Below are 7,579 nucleotides of genomic sequence, written 5' to 3'. Positions count from 1 at the left end.
CCACCATTGGAGGATGGGGCTTTGTCACCAGCTCCACTGTGTGTTCTGAAGCCTCAGGATGTTTTTTCCACCTACTACTACTGGGAGAGGCAGGAGCCACAGCCTCTGGGTACCATCGCTTGCACATTGCAAGCTCATGATCTGCTCTGAAACTTCAGATCAGGAGACTCTGCCCCTGCTTGTAGGAATTCACTCCTTGGATATAGGCCCTATTGTTGGAAAAACTGGTGACACTTCTGGGAAAAGGGAGCTGATAACTGGTCCTACTCTGTGTCCTAGAGCCTCAGGATGCATGCACTAGCAACCAATCCCCACTGGGTACAGTGCAGGGGCCAAGCCACAAGTGCCGTATTGGCCCTTGCAGCCTGTCGTCACTAAGGTGCACAACAGCGTGCGCATCCACGTTACAGATCACGGCTGCTGGGGGAAAGGGGGATGCCCCCCTAGTGCCACTGCCTCCTGGAGGTCCAGTCCACCCAATTTCAGGTGTATAGATGCATGAATGACTCAGGCTTTCTGATGTGCTGTGTGGGGAGTCCTTTGTTGGTCACTTGATGTCTGACTGGTGTAACTTAGAGGGGAGAGACCAAGGGAATGTCTTACTCCACCATGATGCTGATGTCACTTCCTCAGTAACCACCTTTCTTATTTGGGTAATGCTTTGGTTACTTTGGTTCTGCGCTGCTTCTGATTGTATTTGAGAGCCTGCACTTTCCACTCTCCTCTGCCTCTGCTAGAGACATGATCATTGTCCTTTTTGTGCTTCTTGTTCCTCTGAGGTTGCTGGTGCATTGCTACTTATGATGTTACTGCAGCCTCAGTGGTCCCCAGTGAGATCAAAAGGCTGTAAGCACTTCTGCTGCTTCTGGGGTCTCTTGGGTCTCATATTACTCCACAGGCTCTCCAGGGCCTCTCCACAGGCTCGGATAATGCTCCTCCATGCACCATCTGTGCTGCTGCTCCCAGATTTTGGGGTTTGGGCTATACCATTTAGGAGTGTGTGGTTCATGCGTGTGGCTGTCACTGCTTGGGGTCTGGGGTTCTGGGGACTTGTATACTGCTCCCCTTTCTGGTGGACTCAGTGTCAGGGTGCTGCCACTGGAGGATGTGTCACCAGTTCTGCAGTGGGTCCTGAAGCCTCTGGTTGTAGGTTCTACTTGCTACTTCTGGGCAAGAGCAGAGGCTAAAGTGGGAGAGGTTGTTGTTGCTGCTCACTCATGCAGACTCTGGTCTCTGTTGCCAGCTGTTGTCTTTTGAAGTTTCAGGTCAGTGGGCCCTGCCCCAGGAATATCAGTGTTTTGTATATTGCTCACACTGTTGGAAAGACCTGTCCATTGTAAGAGTAGGGAGAGAGGGCACACACACTGCATCCACAGGGCAAGGTTATGGACTTGGTCACACATTCTGTTTAGGTTCCTGCAGTCTGAATTCACAGGCATGCATGCTCGAACCACTGGGAGAAGGGCGGATACTAAGCCATATCTCTTGTTTTTACTCCCACAGTGTCTGCTCACAGGCATATGTGCTAGTGGAATTGTTCTGTATGGCTACTGCTGGGGGAGGAGGGTCTGCTTTCTTAGTTGCAGTCCCTTCCAGGTGTCCAGTCCACCTCCCTTCAGAGGTATAGATGCATGGATCTCTTAGGTGTCCTGTTGTGTTGTGTCAGACATCCTCTGTTGGTCAATGGATATCCAATTGATTGTAACTTAGAGGGAAGTGACAGGGAATAACTCACTACATCATCATGCTGATATCACTGCTTATGCTATTCGTTTTGATGCAATTTTAAATGTGATTACTTTCTTAATTTCTCTTTCAGATAATTTATTGTTAGTATATAGAAATACAACTAATTTTTGTGTATTAATTTTGTGTCTTGCAATTTTACCAAATGCATTTATTAGTTCTAATAGTTTTTTTGGCAGAGTCTTTGGTGGCTTCTATACTGTACCTTTTTTATACCTGTCCTGAATTGCTTAACAGCAATGGTATGGTCTAAGATTTGTGCTATTAGGTTATTTCATTATTGTACAAACATCATGGAGTGTACTTACGCAAAGCTAAGTTTGTGTTATGCAGCACATTGCTGTATATATTATCATGTCACCTGCACACAGTGACCGTTTTACTTCTTCCTTACCAATCTTATCTTAATCTTATTATTCCCAATCATAATCTTATGAAATCACTGTCATCTACGTGATCTATTTTTGACCAAAGCAAGGTTATGTGGCATATGACTGCATATAGAATATAGTATCATGTCATGTGCAAATAGTGACAGTTTTACTTCTTCCTGTCCAATCTGAATGCCTTTTATTCCTTTTTCTTGCCTTATTGCTATGGCAAGGACTGCTAATACATTACGGAGACAAAGTGAGTATATTGGGCATCCTTGTCTTGTTCGTGATCTGAGGAAAAACTTTCAGCTTTCATCATTGAGTATGATGTTAGCTGTGTGTTTGTCACATATGGCCTTTATCATGTTGAGATTTGTCCCCTCTATGCTGACTATTTGAAGGTTTTTATTGTAAATGGATGTTAAATTTTGTCAAATACTTTCTCTGCATCTTAGAGGAGATTGTAAGATTTTTATCCTTTGATAATGTGGTGTATCATGTTGACTGATTCGTGGATGCTGAATCATCCTTGCTTCCCTGGGATGCATCCTATCTGATCATGGTGTATGATTCTTTTAATGTATTGTGAATTGGATTTGCTAATATTTTGTTGAAGATTTTTGAATCTATGTTTATTAGAGATATTGGCCTGTAATTTATTTCATGTCATTTTTGTCTAGTTTTGATAGGGTAATTTTGGCCTTGTAAAATGAGCTTGGAAGCATTTCTTCCTCTTCAACTTTTGGGAATAATCTGAAAGAGATTAGTCTCAACTCTTCTTTAAATGTTCAGAAGAATTCACCATTGAAGACATGACTTTTGTTTTTGGAGATATGTCTTTTGATTGGATCATTTAATCAACTGACATTTAAAGTCATTATTAATAGATATGTACTGATTGCCATTTTCTTAGTGTTTTTTTCTGGTTGTTTTTGAAGTTCTTCTGTATTCTTTTATTTTTTTCTTGATCTCTTACCTTGTGTCTTGATGCACTTTTTAGTCTTATGTTTGGATTCCTCTCTCTTTAGTTTTTGGGCATCTATTATATGTTTTTGGTTTGTGGTTATCATGAGGCTTTTTCTTGTGTTTTTTTTCTTTTTTTTTTGAGGAAGATTAGCCCTGAGCTAACTACTGCCAGTCCTCCTCTTTTTGCTGAGGAAGACTGGCCCTGAGCTAACATCCATGCCCATCTTCCTCCACTTTATATGTGGGACGCCTACTGCAGCATGGCTTGCCAAGCAGTGTCATGTTCACACCCAGGCTCTGAACTGGTGAATCCTGGGCTGCTGAGAAGCAGAATGTGCGAACTTAACTGTTGTGCCACCGGGCCAGCCCCTATCATGAGTTTTATATACAGCAATCCACATATATAGCAGTCCATTTCAGCTTTAATGTCATTCAAGTTAGAGCATAGTCAAAAAGCTCCACATTCTTACTCATACCACTCAAGGTTTATGCTTTTGATGTCATATTTTATATCTTTTTATTTTGTGTGTCCCTTAATGTAGTTAGGGTTGAGTCTACTACTTTTGTCTTTTAGCCTTCACAGTAGTTTTATAAGTAGTTGATCCACTACCTTTAATATGCAATTGCTTTTACCAGTAAGGTTTTTTCTTTTCATATATATTGTTTTTATTTCTAGTTATGTCCTTTTCTTTTCTGTTAAAGAAGTCTCTTTAATATTTCTTGTAGGGCTGCTTTAGTGGTGGTGAACTCTTAGTTTTGGCTTGTCTGAGAAACTCTTTATCTCTCCTTCAATTCTGAATGATAACCTCACCAATTAGAGGATTCTTGGTTGTAAGATTTTTCCTTTCAGCACTTTGGCTATATCATGCTACTCCCTTCTGGGCTGTGAAGTTTCTGCTGAAACATCAGCTGAGAGCCTTATGGGTGTTCCCTTGTAGGTAACTAGTTGTGTTTTTCTTGCTGCTATTAAACTTCTCTCTTTAAGTTTTGGCATTCTAATTATGTGTATCTTGGTGTGCGGATCGCTTTGGCTTTGCCTTGTTTGAGACTCTCTGTGCTTCCTGAATAGTCGTGTCTGTTTCCTTCTCCAGGTTAGGGAAGTTTTCAGCCATTATTTCTTCAAATAAATTTTCTGTACCTTTCTTTCTTTTTTCTCCCTTTAGGACAACTATAATGCAAATGTCAGTATGCTTGAAATTGTCCCAGAAGTCCCTTAAACTTTTCTCATTTTTAAAAAATTCATTCTTTTTGCTGTTTTCATGGGATGATTTTTTCTATCCTGTTTTCCAGCCCACTAATTTCTACTTCTGTATCATCTTACCTGCTATTGGATCCCTCTAGTGTATTTTTCATTTCAGTTATTGTATTGTTCAGATCTGATTGGTTCTTTCAAATATTTTCTACCTCTTTGTTGATGTTTTTGCTGTGTCCATCCATTGGTCTATTGAGTTCAATGAGTGTCCTAATGACCACTACTTTTCATTCTTTGTCAGGTAGATTATTTATATTTGTATCATTGAGGTCTTTTTTTCTGAGGGTTTGTCTTATTTCTTTTTTTGAAGCATATTCTTTGTTTTTTTTCATTTTTCTTGGCTCTCCATGTAGTTTCTATGTTATTAGAAACTGCTACCTCACTCAGTCTTGATGGAGTGGCCTTGTATCTGTGATCATCCTTCTTATTCAACCTTATCCTAGTTCTTGGTTGTCTCTCAAATATCTGTGGTTATGTAAACCTCCTGATTAACAAACCCCTGTTGTTGAGTATGTGCCCAGACCTTCAGTGTTCCAGGTGGTAGAATCTCATTTAGCATGCAATTTCAGTCTGATTAGAAGCCATACCTTCAGGCAGCAGCTTTGAAAGTAGGCAAATCTATATATAGGACTGTGGTGCCACAGACATAATGCCTGCTGGCCTCCAGACTAGGAGATCTAGAGATGTCCCCTGAGAAGTAGTTGCAAATATTGGGGCTCATGTTGAATGTATTTTCTCCTTTTAAGGGAGTCTCATTGAGGTGTAACGAGGTCAAGGATGTGCAGAAGGTTCATGTCTCTCTGTTCGAGTTCCCTGGAAGTGCCACCTTAGCCTCTAGATGTGTTGGAAACCTGAGGCCTGTCCCTGAAGGTGAAGCTCCAGGCTTTGCTAATAGGCCTTTTTCACAGGAAAATTGGGATTGTTTCAGTCTATTGTCTGTACAGTGCCCAGTGTGTGGTGGCCTGCCAAGAACTGTCTTTCCAATTATTACAGTGCCATGGAGTTCTAGAACTCCAGCTTCCCTCAAAACAAGGGCCAGAAAATCAAGCAGAGTCCTGATTGTGGACTGAGCAAGCCTACTGGCATTAACTAGGCAGCTTGAGAGTTTAGCATCGAGGGCTTGCTCTCTGGCTTCAGAAAAGGCAGTGAGCAAAAATGACTTGAATGTGTGCGCCCACAGGTTTCAGCAGTACAACAAAAGAGTGCCTTGTCTGAGCTCTTGCCCTCCTTTTAGGTTAGGAGTGAGAGAATGGTTTTATGCCGGGAGTGGGTGAGTGTTGACTGATCACACCCTCAGCCCCAACCAGGCAGAGGGGGAATGTCATAGCTGCCTGCATCTCAGACTTTAGCTAGGGAGCAGGAGAATGCCTTGAGTTCACACCTTCCCATGCCAGCCAGAGAGTAGGGGAGTGCTGCAACTGCCATATCTCCCTGGATTCAGCAAGGTGGTGAATTAGTGCCACAACTCCTTGCCATTGTGTCTGAGCACCACCACGTGTTCTGTAACGTGAGGCGGGAGAACAACAATGGTGTCTACCAGCCTCTCAGTCCCTGGGGAGTGTTTCAACTATCCAGCCCATCCAGCCAATGGTTTTACATTCACAAATGAGTCTCCTTCACATATAGTATTGGCATTTTTCAAACTACTGTTGTTTTGCTTGGAGTCTGTGAGATTGAGACCCCACACAAACCCTTTAAGAGAGGAATCTCTGTTTCTCATAGCACTTGGGGTCACCTGGCTGTCAGCACCAATGGCTTTCTAAGCCAGAAGTTTTGGGTGCTAACCTCTCTGATGCAGATCCCAGGGTCTGAGTTTCCTGCAGTGGGATGCCAACTGCTTGCTACTCTATAAGAAGTGCCCATCCTGGTAAAATCCTTCCCTATAATTGTGTGTCACTTCAGATGAGGATACATTTTGAAAAATGAGTCATTTGGCAATTTTGTCATTGTGAAAATACCAAAGAGTGTACTTAAAAATTGGGATGGTAGAGCCTACTGCAAAACTGCCTATGTGGTAATAATCTTATGGGAACACCATGGTACATGCAGTGTGTTGCTGACAATCCATCGATATGTGGTACATGACGGTATTGTGTGTTGTATTGCCAGGGTAGGAGTATTTGGTGAAAGCCATTCTCTGCCTCTCCTACCCATCTTGTGGTCCTTTTCATCCTTCGTTGTGGAGAAGGTGTTCCTTTCACTCTAGTTTCTCTTCAGGAGGAATTGATCCAGATGTAGCTGTATATTTGCTGTGTCTATGGAAGGACATAAATTGAGACTCTTCCTACACTGTGGTCTTGAATCCACCTAATTTAGTGCTCCTTCTTTCTACTTTTAGAAAACTTCCACAAATAAAACAGATAACATTTTTTTGATGAGAAATATAGCACTTGTCATACAGGTCAGCAGGAGCCCAACCACATCCACAGAGCAGTACCAGAACCAGGTGAGGTCAGGAGAGGCTGGTTGCAGGTGTTTGGTTTCTTTGTGGTGCATGAAAAAACTGATCCAGAAGACTGATGTAGAGGTTTCCTTGATTCATCATCATGAATTCTTGATAACTTTTTAATAATCACTTTGTATCTAAAAAAGAAAGACAATGATATCCACATAGAAAGGCTGATAATTTGCCCAAGCATATTATTCTCATGAAGAGTTTCAAAAGTGTCGTACATATGATTTAAAATAAATGACAGAATTGAAGAAGTAGTATATTTTTTCTTTGAGTATCATAGATGTTTGGCTTTTAAATTTCAGTTTTCTCTGTGACAAATATTTTAAAAGATGCAGATGGAAGTTAGGGTGGGTAAGTTAATTTTTCTTTAGCAGAGGAAATGATAGGAGCCATTTCAAATGCTGTAACTCGGACGGTAGAAATGCATATTTAGGGTGCTGCTGTTGAAGGTTTTAAAGAGGAATTGTGTCATCATGGATGAAATGCCTCTTCACCAGTCCCTGTGCTTCTATTCTTCTCTTCATAACTCTGCTATTTTCCACTCAGTAGCCAGAGTGATTTTTTTTGGAACACAGCAGATGATGACACCTCCCTGTTCAAAATTTTCATCTTGCTTCTCATGCCATTTAGAAGAAATTCTAGTCTATTGTTTGCCTTACAGGATCTTGCAAGTTCATTCTCCTGGCAGCCACTTCTCCTATCACTTTTGTCCCATGCACACTCTGTTGTAAGCACATAGGCCTTCTAGGTTGATGCTGCTAAAGGTGTTTCCACCTTAGCACCTTT

General features: G+C 41.6%; 1 pseudogene; it reads right to left on the bottom strand.

Annotated features, from left to right (window-relative positions):
- Positions 1-745: 745 nt before the first annotated feature.
- The window catches only part of LOC102148523 (UDP-glucuronosyltransferase 2B31-like), a 30,005-nt pseudogene continuing 23,171 nt past the window's right edge, over positions 746-7,579 (bottom strand).

This window comes from Equus caballus, chromosome 3, assembly GCF_041296265.1.
Source record: "Equus caballus isolate H_3958 breed thoroughbred chromosome 3, TB-T2T, whole genome shotgun sequence".
Taxonomy (NCBI): domain Eukaryota; kingdom Metazoa; phylum Chordata; class Mammalia; order Perissodactyla; family Equidae; genus Equus; species Equus caballus.
This window is presented reverse-complemented; position numbering and strand designations above follow the sequence as displayed.